Source organism: Acomys minous (genome assembly GCF_964271855.1).
Source record: "Acomys minous genome assembly, chromosome: 1".
Lineage (NCBI taxonomy): Eukaryota > Metazoa > Chordata > Mammalia > Rodentia > Muridae > Acomys > Acomys minous.
The window spans coordinates 61,001,720-61,019,849 of NC_140483.1; positions in this window are offsets into that span (position 1 = coordinate 61,001,720).

The window sequence follows — 18,130 nt, forward strand, 5'->3', positions numbered from 1 at the left end:
TTAGAGGAAACAGAATATGGGACTAGATGATATGGCGAATGCCTGGGTCTGTATTAGATGCTTGCATATTGTGCTTATGCATGCACGCAGGTGGGGGTGGGGACAGCCTTGAGTTTGGTTCCTTGGGCAAGGCCATCCCCCTTGTTTTTGAGATAGTCTCTCCCTGGCCTGGAGCTTGACAACTAGGCTAGGCTGGCTATCCAGTAAGCCCAGGCATCCGTCTGACCTCACCTCCTGGGTGCTGGGATTGCAAGCACACATCACCACACCCAGCTTTTTTATGTGGGTTTTGGGGAGCAAACTCGGGTCCTTCCACCCGCAAGGCAAGCACTGTAATGACTAAGCTATGCTTTCATAGCTTCCAGCCCGTGTGTTATTTTTCTTTCCTCTTCTTTCTTTCTTTCTTTCTTTTTTTTCTTTTTTAGGTAAATAAAACATTCAGCTCTGAAGTGGGTATATATTGAATGTGCCCCCCACTCTGTGTGTGTGTGTGTGTGTGTGTGTGTGTGTGTGTGTGTGCGCGCTCACATGCACTCAACCTCAGGACCAATACACTGTGAGACTCCCTATTGCTCCCTAAAACAAATGAGACATGCACTTCTAGGCGGCCAGAGAACAAAGGCAAGAGCTCGGTCCTCCGCCCGCCACACCCTTCTCACAGTTGGGGGAAGCGTCCTCTAGCTACTGTAGTGCAGGAGGCACTGTGGAGTACCAGCCTGTTCAGATCCATGCTAGCACAGCACTCTGGTAGATCACATCTGTTAGGACGCTTAGGCTAATCCACAATGTCTGCTGAAGTTAACACACTTTCCAGACAGCGATCAGAATCTCTTGACATGTGTGACATGTTATCTACAGCTCGAAATAGCTGACTGCTCGACAGCTCTAGCTCCATCTAGCAGTTTCCCCTGAAGCTCACCGTAACCCGTCATATGTCATACTGAGAATGTCTATCATTTTGCAGTTGTAAGTAACTAACTAATGTAGCCCGGTTGGTATAGTGATTGCTTAACATGCACAAAGCCCTGGGTTCGATCCCTGGCACCACATAACAACCAGGCTTGGTGGCACACACCTGTAATTCCAGTGCTCAGGATGAAGAAGTGAGGATCAGATCTCAAGGTCAAATCCCAATGTGCTGGTGCACCTCTGCAATTCCTGCACTCTATAGTGATATTGGGAGCAAAGAGAGTAGAAAATCTTAGAAGCTGAAGGGCAAGCAAGCTGTCCTGGAATACAAAATATGGCAAAAACAGAGACCCTAAGGCTGGAGAGATAGCTCAGAGGTTAAGACCACTTGCTGCTCTTGCAGAGGACCTGGGTTCAGTCCCTAGGACTCACAGAGCAGTTCACAAACATCTGTAACTCCAGTTCCAACAGATCCAATGGCTAATTCTGGCCACTCCACATGATGTAAATATGCACATGCAGACAAAGCTCATACACATGGCCTAAATACAAATCTATAAAGCCGGGCGTGGTGGCGCATGCCTTTAATCCCAGCACTTGGGAGGCAGAGGCAGGTGGATCTTTGTGAGTTCGAGGCCAGCCTGGTCTACAAGTGAGTACAGGACAGCCAAGGCTACACAGAGAAACCCTAGATTAAATAAATAAATCTATAGAGAGATGGGGGGAGGGGGAGAGAGACAGACAGACAGAGAGACCGAGAGAGTTTACCTTAGTGAGGTACAGTGTGTCTCATATACATTAACAAATAAATAAATTAGATTCTCATATACCCTAACAATAGAATAAATAATATTCAGAGTCATCCTTGGCTACATAGAGAAGTTCAGGGCATCCTGGGATACAGTCAATCCTGTCACAAAAATAAATAAATAAATATATGTTAAATAAACAAATAGGTATCGGGAAGTTAAAGATACAGCTCCGTGGTAGAGCATTTCCTGGCATATGTAAGACCCTGGGTTCAATCTCTAGCACAGCAAACATAATCTAATGCCTTGCTGAGTCTAAAGAATTGATATGGAGTGACAAGTAACAATTCACAAAATTCAATTTGACTTTGCCTAGTTTACACATCTGATAACCTGAGTCTCAGCCATACAATGCTCTGCCCGCATGTACACCTGCAGGCCAGAAGAGGGCACCAGATCTCATTAAAGATGGTTGTGAGTCATCATGTGGTTACTGGGAATTGAACTCAGGACCCTTGGAAGAGCAGCCAGTGCTCTTAATCTCTGAGCCATCTCTCCAGGACCGAAAGCCCAGTCTAAAGTGTATAGCTCTTCTTCTTGTAATAATGATAACAATCTTCAAATGGTGTTCCAAGATGAGAGAGATGCTAAGAACTCCTGAAAGTGCCCGAGCACTGCCATCCCAGACCTGCTGCCCAACTCTTTGGCATCCAGACTTCTTAGAGCACCGGTTCTCAACCTGTGGGTCACAACCCCACTAAGGGTCAAAGGGACCTGTCACAGGGTCACGTATCAGCTACCCTGCACATCAGGTATTTACATTGCGATCCATAACAGTAGCAAAATTACAGTTATAAAGTAGCAACAAAAATAATTTAATATTTGGGGGGGGGGGTCACAGTTCCACAACATGAGGAACTGTACTAAAGAGTGGCCGCAGCAGCATTAGGAAGGCTGAGAACCACTGCCTTAGACTCTTTCGCATTCCTCCTAGCTTGTCTCTGTCTCCCCTCAACAAGGAGACGCTTAAAGGGAAAGGACGCCATGAGGAGAGACAGGAACTTCCATCAGGAGCCAAGAAGCAAAAGAAGAACGAGAGTGAGGGGGTGGAGAGGGGGGGATGGGGAGGGGGGAGGGGGAGTGGGGGAGGGGAGATGGGGGAGGGGAGATGGGGGACTCAGCCAGGAGAGTGGCTGTCAAGCAAGCACTAGTCCCTGGGTTCCATTCCCAGCACCAAACAAGCTGGAAAAGTGGTCTTGCTCTGTATCCCAACTTCCCACTTGAGAAGCGGAGGCAGGGGATTGGGAAGTCCAAGGTCACCCCCAGCTAACATGTTGGATTTGAGGCCCATCTGAGCTAGAGACTGGCAAAAGAGAAAAGGGGCGGAGCGGGAACAAGAAAGGAAAGGGGGGGGGAGAAGGGGGAGGAGAAAGCAGACAGAAAGAGAGAAGAGGGGAAGAAAAGTGAAAAGAGAGAACTCCTTTCTGCAGCAGAACCCAGGGCCGAGCCCACCCTGCGTTTGTAATCCTGAGAAGGGCTTTTTCAGGTCTCACCTTTGTGTGTCTAAAGCACTGTGTGGAATTGATACCTGGAGCAGAGACAAGCCAAGTGGGAAGACAATCCGCCCCAGAGCCCAATAGAAGATAACCACTGGAGTTTGTTTGTCCTATATTTTATACACAGGAATTTAAGACAATATAACTCCCTTCCTTTCAAAACAAGCAGTTTTCCCTTCTGGCTACCGCAGCATAACACAATTGTAACCCAGTCGTGACACACACGGCCCGGGGAGCCCACGGCCTCCCCTTCCTCGGGACTCTGGGAGCTTCCTCTGCTCACGGTGTGCGCTCTCTGAGAGCCCTCCACACGGCCTGTTTATAGCACAGGAGCAGGAAGAAACAAAGCAATTGTGAGGCTTGTTGAGAAGCTGTTCGTAGGATATTAAAGGTGACCTTGCCACTTGTGCTTCTATTTATTCCACTTCCTTCCAAACCGGGGCAAATCCTTCCTTTCCGAGTCGGAGCAGGGCTCTACGGATAGCAGTCTGTGGGAACCGAGAGCCGTTCAGGGCCTCAGAGGCTATTCAACGAGCGTAGTATTTCCTATTCACTCCCGGTCGGGGCTCTAAGTCACTGCTACTTGGCAGAAGGAAAGAGGGTCTTTTTGTCGTTGTTTACTTCCATAACGCTTTCATGAGATTCCATCTGAGCGCGGTTAGGGACTGTTTTCCGAAAATTAAAAGTTATGCATACGTAAAAGGATCTGTGGGGGAGGGGGGCGCACGTGTTTGTGTGCGCACAGGTGCACGTGCACGTTGTGGAAACCATAGGCTGTCATTGGGTGGCATCCACAGTTGCTTTCCACCTCATAGAGTCCTTTGGATCAGCTAGCCAGTGAGGCCCCCACCTGTCTCTGCCTCCCCCCAAGCTGGGGTTCCAGACGTGCACCACGACACTAGACTTTTGCTGAGGCGCTGGGGATCTGAACCCAGGTCCTCCTGCTTGAGTGGCTGGCGCTTTACAGAACCACCTCTTCAACCCTCATAGAAGGATTCATCCACACAGCAGAAGCCGTGCCACACATAGTCTCCCGCATTTGCAGAAGACCTTCTTTTGTGAAGCTGACCATAATAACTCTGTCAGGATAGGAGCCAAAGTTCGTTCTGGAATTTGCTGGCTGCAGTGGTATCTTGCGTTGCAGTGTATCAGGAAGCAGAGGCATTTCCTGAAGGGTCAGGGACCACAGCAGGTGCGTTGCTAAGGATAGTAAGACACATAGGTACAGCTTGTGCTGGATGCGCGCAAAACAAGCCTCAGCAAGGCACAAGCTTGTGGACTTTGAACAGTTAGCTCAGCTGCTCAGCTTAATACCTTCCCCGGCAGGGTATCTGTACCATCGACACGAACGGAGTGTTTGCTGCGTACCGGCTAAGGCAACATGTTCAATCGATGCGCATCGTTAAATCAGTCACAAGGGCTTGTTCTCCACTGAAAACGCCTCTCTCGAGCTGGGGAGATGGCCTCGTGAGAACACTTGCTGTGCAAGCATGAAGAAGTCAAGGGGCTGGAGTTGGGGATTCAGCTCAGTTGATAGGTCGCTTGTGTAACATGTATGAAGCTCTGAGTTCCGTTCTCAGCACTTCATGACCGAGTACAGTGGCTGCTTGGGATTGAACTCAGGTCTTCCCATTTGTGCTGCAAACACTTTACTGACTGAGCCATATCCCAGTCCCTCTCCATTATTATTATTACTATTATTATTATTATTATTATTATTATTATTATTATTAATTAGATTTGTGTGTATGTGCACCACACACGTGCCTGGTGCCCTCAGAAGTCAGACGAGGGCGTTGGAGCCCCAGGAACTGGACTTATCAGTGGTTGTGGGCCACCATGTGACACATGCCAGTAATTCCAACCCTCAGGAGGTAGAGGCAGGGGGATCAGGAGTTCAAGGTCATAATCAACTATATAGGGAGCTTGAGGCCAGCCAGAGCTATGTGAGACTCTGTTTCAGTTTAAAAGAGAAAAAAAAAAGCTGATCTTTCTCCACCCACTAACTGTTGCGGGTGGGAAAGCTGGAAGACGGACGCCTGCAGCTTGCTTTACCCTGCTCTCACACCCACTCTCTCTTAGCCTTGGTCTTCTGGGTCTGTCCACATCCCCGCGCATGATCAGATGGGAAGTCTCAGCCTCAGTCCCCAAACCCCACAAAAGTCAAAGAGCTGCTTTGGCCCTTTTGACAAGTTCATGCCGCATCTGTAGAGAGCATTAGCATCTGGCACCAAGTCTAGCAAGCAGCCCATTCAGTCGCTTACCCCCACATGCTTCGTACCACGAGGTATACGAAGCTAAACATGGTAGGCTCAGAAGGTAAAACATACACTCAGGTCTTTCTAATGCAGATGAGACAACTGGAGAAGATCAATTATTATGACAAACACAGAAACGGGCTGAGTAATGAAAGGAATACGATAGTGACATGTAAAGTGTCTCCAAAGCTACACTACAGGGGCCGGAGAGATGGCTCAGCAGTTCATGCTCTCTTAGAGAAATGGGGTTCCATTCCCAGCCTGCACATGCCACCTCACACCACTCTGGAAATCCAGTTCCAGGCATGATGGCCTCTTCTAGCCTCTGTGGGCACCAGGCACACATGTGGTGCACAGACATACATGCAGGCAAAGCACCCAGACAGTTAAAGACAAACAAACAAACAAACAAACAAACTGGACTGTGGAGAAGCCAGACGTCAGAGGTGGAGGAATGGCATTCCAAATGAGGGAACATGGGAAAAGGCAGGGAAGCAAGGACACGCACAGGGTCAGCTCAGGGCACCAACAGCAAGGGAGCCCGTCTGTCAGAGCACAGGTGGCATGGAGAGAAGAAAATGGAGGAGAGGGAAGGCAGACCTTAGATAGAAATGACTCAGAAAGATGTTTCTCTAGGTCACTGGACATGCTTGCTTGCTTGCTTGCTTGCTTTCCTTCTCTTTCAATGTTTTGAATTCTATTTTTATTAGCATGTATTGGTTATACTAAAATGGGTCTCCTTACGACATTTTCATACATATATATAACGTGTTTTAATACACTCCTCCATTACCCTCTTTTGTCTCCCTCACACTAATACCTTCTTCCTAACTCATCCCTTCTACTTTCTGTCTTCCTTCCCTCCTTCCCTCCTTCCTTCTCTTCTTTTTCTTCTTCCTCTTCTCTCTCTCTCTCTCTCTCTCTCTCTCTCTCTCTCTCTCTCTCTCTCTCTCCTCGGTCCCCAATCAGAAGCCAAGCTCTAAGGAGCACTTCATATGGGAGTTTTGGGGCGCATCCATACTTTGGAATGCATCTCTCGAGGGAGCCTTGCTGGAATGTGCACACCCCTCCAACCACAGTAAAGCAAGGGATGTGTTGCTGACAGAAGCCTGGTGCTCCTAACCTCTCCCACTCCCTGCTGGTCATTTTAAGTTATTGGCTTAAAAGACCAACGATTCATTACTATTCTAATTTTTATTTATTTGATACACAATATTGCTAAAGTTTTAAAATCAGATGTCAGTGGCCACCTAGCCAATGTAGAAAACGGCTCAAATTGAACCTTATTAGTAAGAGTGAACTAAAAAAGCCATCAGAGCGGTTTTGACTTTCTTCCCTAGATTGAGACTGTGAAACTATCGATCCGAAGACTGCATCTCCAGGCAATCGGGGAAGGGTGGCCTGCTCTTCCTATTGATCACTCTCCCATCCCCGGACCTACATTTGACTGGGAACAGCTGGCCTTGGGAAATTGGCCACGCAGTAATGCACTGTGTCAGAGCTCCAGTGCTCTGTCTTCTCCTGGGCTCGCTGAACCTTGACCCACTCCCCTTTCAGCTCCTCAGAGGCTCATCTAAAACTTATTCCTCTCTAAAGGCACGTGTAATATTCTGCCTCGAGTAGGCACTTTATCTTTCCCTTCTGCCAGGTTGCATTTCTTTCACCTTCCAGTTCTTTCCTTCGGCGCCTGACGTGATGCCTCTGGTATTTTCAAATGAAAATAAATGCCACAATTTTTAATGCATTTATTTCTTTTTCTTCAAAATGATTTTGTTGTTGTTGTTGTTGTTGTTGTTGTTGTTGTTGTTGTTGTTGTTGTTCTCATTGGATCTTTTATTCTTGAGAAAGCTCCCTGGTATGAAAATAAAATCTCAAAACAACAAAAGAAGTTATAATCCAAATAAACAACACAGTGAATTGAATATTGCCCTTAACATATCATCATTAATATGTGAGTTAATTATTATAATATAATATAGTATATGATTATAGTAATACATAGTAATATAATATTAATATAATTAATACATATGGTATATAATATATCAGTAACACCAAAGAGTCTATTCGCCCCCCCTTTTTAGAAACTTAATCTTTTGTGGGCCAGCTGTTATAGAATCATTAGATTTTTCTATATTCTAATACATGAAAACAAGAACATACTTTCAACATGGTGTACACTTGAATGGAAATATCACAATGAAAATCATTGAGCTAGAAAAGTAATGTTATTAAACAAATTGCCTGTTTTAAAAGACTATAGTATAAAAGTGAATTAAACATGCTCAGTTTTTTGCAAATAATTTTGTCTTTTGACTCACAAGTAAATTTGATTCTTTTTCACATATTTAAGGAATGTTTACTAAAATCCTGAAATTAAAATCCTAATGTGTGCTGTACACCTTTGGAGAAGGCGCGAGTCTATTGAGCACGGGACTTTGAAAGCAGCCTTAATAGCATACTTAGCAAAGGAATAGTCGCCAGCTGACTAGCTATTGATTGAATGTTCCGTCATTTCCACAGTTCAATCAGACCCGCCATGGTGAATCAGTGAGAGCATCCTCAATGAACCAACAAATGAGCAATTTCCCACACCAAAGGGACATGCCTCATGCGTGGCAGAGGCGTACATAGCTTATCATAAACAACGCTGTGGGGGCCCAGCGCTACACTGACTTACCTCGGATCGTCGGGCCTTCTGCTTCCAATAATGGCTTAGGCCTCTAATTGGCACTCATCACACACCAGCTTTCTGCTTAAATATTCGCGTACGCGATCTATCTCGGCCTGAGGTCAGGGACCATTTCTCATATATACACTTTATCATTTTCCCAGGACATATAGTAAGTGGTCAACATCTATTTGTCAAATGAAAAACATATGTTAATGCCAAATGGAGCCTGAGCTCACTATATGCCTGCGGTTCACTCATCCTGGCTCCTCATTAACGTTATCTGAGGATCTTTGTTCAAAATTCCCAGTCCCATCCCCACAGCTGGGGACCTAATTGGGTCTAAGGTAGGGTCTGGCCATTCCACTGAGACCCTGTATATCAAAGCTTCAATGTAGTTCTAATGGACAGCTAGGACTGAGATCCGCTGCCACCCAGTGATGGAAGGAGACAGACAGGCGAGTGCCCTGGTAAGTACTGTCATTTTGGATCCCCTTCAAGCTGATGGTCTCATTTGACCAGCAGCAGCTTCTAACCACTCACCTGGAATGTTCTAGCTTGGGCTCCACACTAACCAAGAAACTCAAAACTCTGAGTGGGAGACAAGAGCCTGTGCAGAATTAGTGTCTTGTCTTTGTTTTCGTTTGGTTGGTTGGTTGGCATTTTTCTTTTTGTTTTTTGAGACAGGGTTTCTCTGTGTAGCCTTGACTGTCCTGGACTCACTTTGTAGACCAGGCTGGTCTTGAACTCAGCAATCTGCCTGCCTCTGCCTCCTGAGTGCTGGGATTAAAGGCGTGTGCCACCACTGCCTGGGCTTGTTTTTATTTTTTTTTTAATGGGGTCTTATGCAGCCCAGATGGCCTGGAACTCACTGTGTAGCAGAGGATAACCTGACCTTCTCACCTTCCTACCTCCTCAGGCAGAGTGCTAGGATTATAGGCAGGCACCATCACCTCGGGCTCAGAAAGCTGAGACTTTTGGATGCACAAGTGAGGATGGCTAAAGTTTAGGAACTACTGCAGTAGAGAGACCGCTGATGAGTTGTAAATGGGAAGGCTGGGGGGTATTTCAGAAAAGCTGCCTTCGAGCGTACTACATTCAAAACCTACAGCAGGCCATGCCTAATGAAAGAGCTCTGTAGTCCTTGGTCACTCCAGCGCTGCCAGTTGCTGAGTATGTGGAAACCATTCTGGGGTTACGGAGATGCCTCAGTCAGTCTCGTGCTTGCCCTACTATGCAAGCTCTCTAATGCCAGCACGGAGGAAGTGGAGACCAGGCCTGGCTGGCCAGCCAATCTCACCAAAGCAATCAGTTCTGATCTCAAACAATAAGGTGGAATGGAGAGGTGGCTCGGTGGTTAAGAGCATTTGTTGCTATTGCAGGAAACCCAGGTTTCATTCCCAGCAGCCACATAGTGTGGCCCACAACCACCGACAACTCCAGTCCCAGGGGATCCAGTGCCTTCTTCTGACTTCTGAGGGCACCAGGCACGTGTGTGGTGCCCATACATATAAATCTAAATAATAATAATAATAATAATAGTAATAGTAATAATAATAATAATAATAGAGGTGGAGAGGGACTGGGATATGGCTCAGTCAGTAAAGTGTTTGTAGCAGACACACAGAAAAAGCCAGGCATAGCAGTGTGTGCCTGTCATTCTAGCACTGAGGAAGTAGGGACAGAAGAACCTCTGCACCAGCTAGGCTGGTCAAATCCAAGTTCAATAGGAGACTCTGGACTGAGCTAGAGCAGTGGTTCTCAACCTCCCTGATGCTGCGATCCTTTAACAACCGTTCGTCATATTGTGGCGACCACCAACCATAAAATTATTTTTGTTGCTACTTCATAACTGAAATTTTGCTACTGTTATGAGTCTTTTTTTAAAAATATTTATTTATTTATTATGTATACAGCATCCTGCCTGCATGTACACCTGCATGCCAGTAGAGGGCACCAGATCTCATTATAGATAGTTGTAAGCCACTATGTGGTGGCTGGGAATTGATCTCAGGACCCTTGGAAGAGCAGCCAGTCCTCTTAACCACTGAGCCATCTCTCCAGCCCCCATTGGCATGCAGGATATCGCATATGTGACTCCTGTAAAAGGGTCATTCAACACTCCCCAACAGGTGGTGACACACAGCTTGAGAACCATTGAGCCAGAGCTATGATTCAGTAGTGAAGGCGCGTACTGCTGGAGTTCAGATACCAACAATCGTATCAGGCTGCTCACAAACACCTGTAACACCAGACCCATGGTATCTGACCTCCATCGGTGCCCACTAACACACACACACATGTGTGCACACTCACACGCAAGAGTGTACACACAATACATCTGGTTTCTTTTAAGTAAGCTGGAGATAGAGAAACTACTTGGTATGGACCTCTGACCTCCATTTGCACACACACACACACACACACACACACACACACACACACAAACAAACAACAAACACACTCATCCTTCTAAGGTCAGGCAGCACAGATAACAACAGCCTGCACTTCCTGTATAGAGACACTTGACCTTGAGGATGGACCAGCCACCAGCTGCCCTGCAGATACTTTGTGGTGACCTTCACTGCTTGGGCAAGAAACCTATTACTCAACTTCACTTTGCACTCATTGTAAAATCAAAGGTAGCAGGAACTTCAAACCGCAGGCTCAACTTTCTAGCCAGCCTTGCAGACTCTCCTCTCAAGAATCCAGAGTCAGAACCTGGTCCTCTGCTCGGAGGCACAAAACTGTGACCGTAGAACAAGGGGAACACAACTGTCCATCTCCTTCTTCCTCAGGCGCTCCCCCTGGATCCGACTCGGCCTTGGAAAGTGAGGAGCACCAGGGTGATGGAAGTTAGTGGTGGCAAGGAGGAAGTGACAAAGGGAAACTTGGGGTTGGTGGCAACGGCAGAAGTGGTAGAAAGCGGCCCACGATGCGGTGAGAGGATGTCCTGGCTGTCACACCCTGCAGTAAAAGGCACCTAGCTCACCACACCTTTATCTGGAATCCATTCAAGAGATAGAGCAGGTTGTAAAGGCGGCTCTGCCGCTGAGAGCGTATTCTGCTGGTTCTGAGGACCTGAGCTGGGTTCCCGGGACTCATGTGGGGTACCTTACAATGTCCCGTGACTCCAGCTCCAGGCCTCCAATACCTTCTGGCTTTCCAGGGTACCCTCACTTTCATACACACACACACACACACACACACTTAAAAACAAAACAGAAAATTTTTCTTTAAAAAAGAGAGCAGAGGGCGGAGGGTGCAGCTCAGTTGGAAGAGCACTTGCCTAGCATTCATGAAGCTACAGGCTCCACCCCAGTGCTGCACAGAGCCAGGCATGGTAGCCCACAGCTGTAATCCCAGCACTCCAGCGGCAGAGGGCCTCCCCAGCTGAATCCTGAGTTCAAGGTCAGCCTGAGCTAAGATGAAACCCTATCTCCAAGTGAAAGAGAAAGAGGAAAGGGGCGAATCAGAGCTGTTGATTCATAAGTAATTGAAGACCTAACATAAGTTAAGGTTGGTACGGTAAGGTTGATAAAAACGCACCCAGGGGCCTCTAAATCCACCATAGAAATACTTGCAAAGCCACATTAATAGCTGCGTTGTTTTCAAGAGACAGGAAATGGAACCAGCCTAGGTGTTCACCAACAGATGAATGGCTGAAGAAAACTCAGTACATACAGATAATAAAAGTTTACACAGCTGGAAAGAAGAAAAAGAAATCATGACATTAAAAAAAAAAGGGGGGTGCAATTAGCAGTTCTTGTTAGGTCTCAGAAAGCGGCTTGGTCGGCTGGCCTTGTTCATCCTACACGCTTCCCTTGAGCTGCTTTCTCCCTTATGTCTACAATACAAATCTCCATACATTAGGAGAAGTCCTGTCCTCCCCCCTTTAGCTCATTTTTTTCCCATTCAATTATGTTAAGTGAAATAATCCAGACAATTGTCGGAAAGACAAATGCCATGTTTTAAATTTGTATATATGTATGAGCATGTGTGTATGTGCGTATACGTGTGCGTGTGTATATGTGTGCATGTGTATGTTTGTGTTATTTTTGTGTATGTGTATGTGTTTGTATGTGTGTGTTCATGTGTATATGTGTGTGTTTGTGTGTGTATGTGTGTGTTCGTGTGTATATGTGTATGTTTGTGTGTGTATGTGTTTGTATGTCACAAAACTAGAAAGGGGATCATGAGAGGGAAGAAAGAGCTCTTAAGCATGGTAGACTAGAGATGTGTGGAATGTGGGATGTGTAAGCAAAAAGCATAAGAAGGTTAACTAGCGAGCCGGAGCCAGCTGGATCAGGCCAGTGTGAGTGCGGGCAAAGAGGGGAGTGAATGAGAAGAAAGCATAATGTGACACATATGTTTAAAGACACCATGACAATACCCATTATTTTGTATGATAACCTAAGATTGTAATTTAAAAATTAAAACTAAAAAAAAAAAAAGAAATCTGGGATTAGGAAAAATGCTGGGCATTGGGAAGAAGGTGGCATTTGAGAGTATTCTTCACTCTTATAACAGGAAGACGTGGTGACTTTGTAGACATCTGAGATTAGTCTTGGAGGAATAAAGATCCACGCAGGTGTGGTGACAAGGACAAGAACAGGCTTCTGGGAAGAGGGGGCAATAGCAGAAGCAATGGCACCTGTTGGCCAGGATTTTTGCCATCTCTGAAATTCTTTCTCCAATAGGCTGTGTGTGGTGGTGCACGCCTTTAATCCCAGCACTCGAGAAGCAGAGCCAGGTGGCTCTCTGTGAGTTCGAGGCCTGCCTGGTCTACAAAGAGAGTTCTAGTACAAAGGACAGCAAGGACTGGAGGGGCAGACCACCCAGGGCTATATAGTGAGACCCTGTCTAGAAAAATGGGGGAAGGAGGAAGAGAGAAAGAAAGAAAGAAAAAAGAAAAGAAGGAAGGAAGGAATTGGGTGAGAAAAACAAATACTTTGAGGAAAAGGAGATAAATGTCAACAGTTCACTCTGAAAGTCATGTAAAAAGAGCTATAAGGATCTGGAGAGATGGCTCAGCAGTTAGGAGTGCCCACACTTATAAACATAACAACATTTTTGAGTAAAAAATATTTTTAAAGATGGGATGAAGGAAAAGAAGATACATAAATATTCACAACAGAATCCAAGAATTGGTTAACTTTCCTGTGTGCTTAAAAAAATTTTTTTTCTTCCACAAAAGGGAGTAGAGGTGTTTTTTTTTTTTTTTATTGGTCCCAAGATCTTTTTGGAGGTCTTACTTAATTTGCCTGGACGTAGCCTTGCTCGGCTGCTAAAAGAGGTGTTGAAATAGTTAATTGCCAGGTCCCTCTGGCCTCCAAATTCTCTCACTCTCTCTTCTGTGACAGGGAACTTCAAGGTGACCACCACGGAGTCCTGTAAGCCACCGTGACTTGGCTCTGCTCTGTTCATCTTCCTTACAGCATGTCAGGGGTGACCTGAAGTGGACCGGGGGCAGAGTGACAATGCCGGCTGTGGCTCTAAAGCAGGTGCCGAGCAGCCAGACTGAATTCTTGTTTTGAAGCCAGCCACCTGTTCCTGTGATTGCGTGTCTGTTTTTCCTGGCTTATGGGATTTCGCTCCAGCTGTTTTTCTCAGACAGGAGCCGATTTCCTCTAGGAACCACACAGTTCGCATAGCCTAACCTTAGCGTCTGTGTCCTGGCTGAGTCCGCTATGCAAATCTCCAGCCAGCCAGTCTGCCAGGGACCCTGTAGTCACATAAAGGTTTAGATGACAGACATCAAGGGATCATTGGCAGTCGTCTCTCAAGGTATCCATTACAGATAATCAGCTTTGAATTGGCTTCAGAAACAAAGAGCCACATGGCTCAGCTATGTACACTGGGAGACGTGAACATTCCCTGCCAGTGTTCTTTCTAATTTTTCTGTATACTTGAATTTTTTTTTAATAAAATAGAGAAGTGTTCTCCCGTAGGTTCTGTGATCTTGAGACTGCTTTTTTTTTTTTTTTTTTTTTTTTTTTTGGTTTTTTTCGAGACAGGGTTTCTCTGTGTAGCCTTGACTGTCCTGAACTCACTTTGTAGTCCAGGCTGGCCTCAAACTCACAGCGATCCGCCTGCCTCTGCTGGGATTAAAGGCGTGCACCACCATGCCCGGCTTGAGACTGCTTTTCTTTAACTGTCTCTATTAATAGAGCTAGGTCATGGTGGCTTGGTTCCTGCTTTTCTTTCCTGCCAAGAGAACATCTTGCAGAGTCATGGGTGGGAATTTTGCTGAGTCATGTTTGGCTTTTTGTTCGTTGGGTTTAGTTTGTTTGTTTGTTTTTGTTTGTTTAGTTGGTTGGTTGGTTGGTTGGTTTGGTTTTCTCATGGTTGGCTTTCTGCTCAATCCTGATTCACATTTGGTGCGTTTTGTTAATCCATGATTTGGTGTTTAACTGAATCATGATTAGATTTCCTGTTGGGTTTCAGACCCCAGGACAAGCAGCTGAGGTGCATATTTAACATATCAAAGTAGACCTGGCCTCCAGGTTCTCCCAGCATCCCTCAGTCCCTACACATTTACAGGGCATGGCTGACATACCCTGCCCTCTACCCTGAGTTTCCTAGCCCAGGGGCTGGGCTTCTAGATATAATCCAGACATTTTGCTTCCCTCCCTCTCTCTCTGCATTTTCTTTCTCCCTGAGTGCACACGTGTTTTCTCTCTTCTCTTCCCCCTCCTCTCTATCTCCCTCCCCAAGGTGACATCCATGGCCTTGTTCTGTGGGACCAGTGAACGTGTCCTAGAGCTGCACCCAATAAATCTGCCTTTTATGCTTTGAGACTGGGTTTCTCTGTGTGGCCCTCGCTGTCCTGGACCTTACCTTACCCTTTCTTTCTATTATAGGGTATTTGGTTTTGTTTCTGTTTTTTGAGATAGATCTCTCTATGTGGCCCTGGCTATTCTGGAATTTGCTCTGTAGATCAGGCTGGCTTTGAACTCACAGAAATCTTCCTGCCTCTGCCTCCTGAGTGTTGGAATTAAAGGCATATAACACCATGCCCGGCCAGAGTATCCTTGCATAAAGAAAAATAATAATAATAATAAGAGAAGTTTTATAAGCTGTATATTTATAAGGTCATTTCTTTAAAAACTGAAGATGTAGCTCAGTTGATAGTGCTTGTCTACCATGCTTGCGGCCCTGGGTGAGGTGCTGTACACTTAAAATCTCAACATTTGGGAGGTGGTGACGGGAAGATCAGAAGTTCAAGGTCATCCTTAGCTACGTGTTGAATTCAAGGCTAGGCTGGACTATGTAAGACTGTATAGTAAAATTTTCCTTTGACTCTGAGATCCATCATATATGTAGAAGGGATAGCACTGGTTTATAGGTGTGTTTCTAAGTTTTTCTTATTTCTAAGATTTATTATTGGGGCTGGAGAGATGGCTCAGAGGTTAAGAGCACTGGCTGCTCTTCCGAAGGTTCCTGAGTTCAATTCCCAGCAACCACAGGGTGGCTCATAATCATCTATAATAAGATCTGAGGCCCTCTTGTGGTGTACACGCAGGCAAAACACCATGTATATGATAGATAAATAAATAAATCTTGAAAAAAAAAAGATTTATTATTGTTTTGTGGGGGCGTGAGGGGGTGTTTTGTCTCCATGTATATCTATGCACCACATGTGTGCAGTGACTGTGGAGACCAGAAATCCACTGATGCTGTAGAACGGAAGTTACAGATGGTTGCAAACCAAAATGTGGTGGTAGGTTATCTTTCTTTCCACTGGTGAAATGAGCTAATTCAAGATACATTAAAGTATTTAAATGCAGGCTTATTGAGCGCTCCCAATAAACTCTCAGCCGGCTCACCAGTCCCAAGGAACGAGGCCAGGGAAGCCTCCGTACTGGAGGAGACAGAAAATCGGGGGAAGAAAAGATGCAAGAACAGAGAGATGGCTCAGTGGTTAAGAGCGCCACCTGCTCTTCCAAAGGTCCTGAGTTCAATTCCCAGCAACCACAGGGTGGCTCATAGCCATCTGTAATGTGATATGGCGTCCTCTTCTGGCTTGCAGGAGCACTGTATACATAATAAATAAATCTTAAAAAAAAAAAGAACAGAGAGAGAAGAAAGAGGTAAAGCAGAGAAAGAGGCTGCCGGGGGGAGGGGGGGCGAGGAGGAGAGGGAGAGGGAGAAGAGGAAATGTGGAAAGAGAGAAGGGAAGGAACCAAAATGCCCGGATTATATAGTGAAGAACCTCTGGGTGAGAGGAGGCTCCCACCTCTGGGCTGGAGAGTTCAGGGTAGAGGGCGGGGTGTGCCAGCCATAGCCTGCAGCAGGTGGGCCCCAGGGATGCTGGGAGAACCTGGAGGTCAGGACCACCTTGGTTCAGCTGCTTGTCCCAGGTCAGAAGCCCAACATCATCAGGTGCTGGGAATTGAACCCAGCTCCTCTGTAAGAACAGTTGGTGCTCTAAACTGTTGAACCATCTCTCCAGCTCCAAGATTTACTTTCTTTTTCAGTGTGTGTGTGTGTGTGTGTGTGTGTGTGTGTGTGTGTGTGTGTGTGTGTGTTGTCTCCGTGCTGGTGCAGAGGTCCAAGGACAATCTTGGAAGTTGTTTTTCCATTTCCACTCTGTGAGTTGCAGGTATCAAACTCGGATCAAGGCTGTTGACAAGCTAATCCGTAGGACTGTAGGCTGAGCAGTAAAGCACTTATCATCTAGTATGTGCAAGGCCTTGGGTTTGATCCTGGAAACTACGGGGGCGGGGGAGGGAGTTATGAAATATAATGCAGCAAGGGGGTATCTTTGGCGGGCCCATACCAAGGTAAACACCTGAGAAATTACACCATGTGACAGATCCAGTGCAAAAGAGGTTTATTGGAGGAGGGGAGAAGAGCAAAGCCCCGAGGAAAGTATACAAGCAGACCAGTGGGCATGTGGACAGGCAGACAGACAAGGAGCAGTGAGATAGCCTTGAAGGAGGAGAAGAGAGAGAGCATCGAAGGAGAAAAATGGGGCACACGCAGGGAACAGAAAGAGCTGGGGTGGTTGGCATTCCTTTTTATCGGTAGCACACACCTGGCACGGGCAGCATGTAATGACGTAAGCAGTTGCTAGGTCCCTGAGAGCAGGCCAGTGGAACTGAGTGTATGCTAACAGCATGTACTAGTAGAAGCCCAAAGTATACATTCTTTTTTGTTTGTTTGTGAGATGAGGGTTCATATAATCCAGGGTGACCCAGAACTTGGTAGGCAAAAGTGGTCTTGAGGTTTTGATCTTCTGTCTCCCAGTGCTGGAGTGACAGATAGGCACTATCATACCTAGTTAGTGCTTCATTGAGGCCTGTATGCTGCTACATTTCTGTCTTACCAAGTAAAGAGTATTTGCTTTTGAGCTGCATGGGGTAGCTCATCCGTGTAATCTCAGCACTTGGGAGACGGAGGCAGAAGTATCACTGGGAATTTGAAACCAGCCCACAGGCCAGATTGGGCTACAGAGTGAGACCTTGACTCAAACAAAAAGAAAACAAAAACAAAAAAAGGAAATGTGGCTAAGTTGGTAGAGTGCTTGGCTAGCACACATGAAAGCTAAGTCCAATTCTCCAAAACCTGATTCATTAGTCCAATAAATATTTTGCTGAGCACTATTGAACATTCCAGAAGCTTTTTTGGGCACTGGAAACACAACCCTAAACAAAGCAAAGTCAAATAAAAATTAATGAAATAGCTCAGAGAGTAAGGAGGGCTGAGAAGTTCGCTCAGTTGGTAGACTTTTTCCTGGGATTCATGAATCCTGGGTTCCATGTCTGCCACCACCAAGCATGGTGGAACACACTTCTAATCATCCCAGCGCTAGGAGTAGAGACAAAAAAAAAATCTGAAGTTCAAGGCCAGTCCCGGTTGCATAGTGAGTTTGAGAACAGCCTAGGCTACATGAGATTCTGTCTCAAATTTTTAAGTTACAAGGAAAACAGAATAACGGGTAGAAAGTCTGGATTTCCGGTTGTATTTGTTACTTTTCTATTG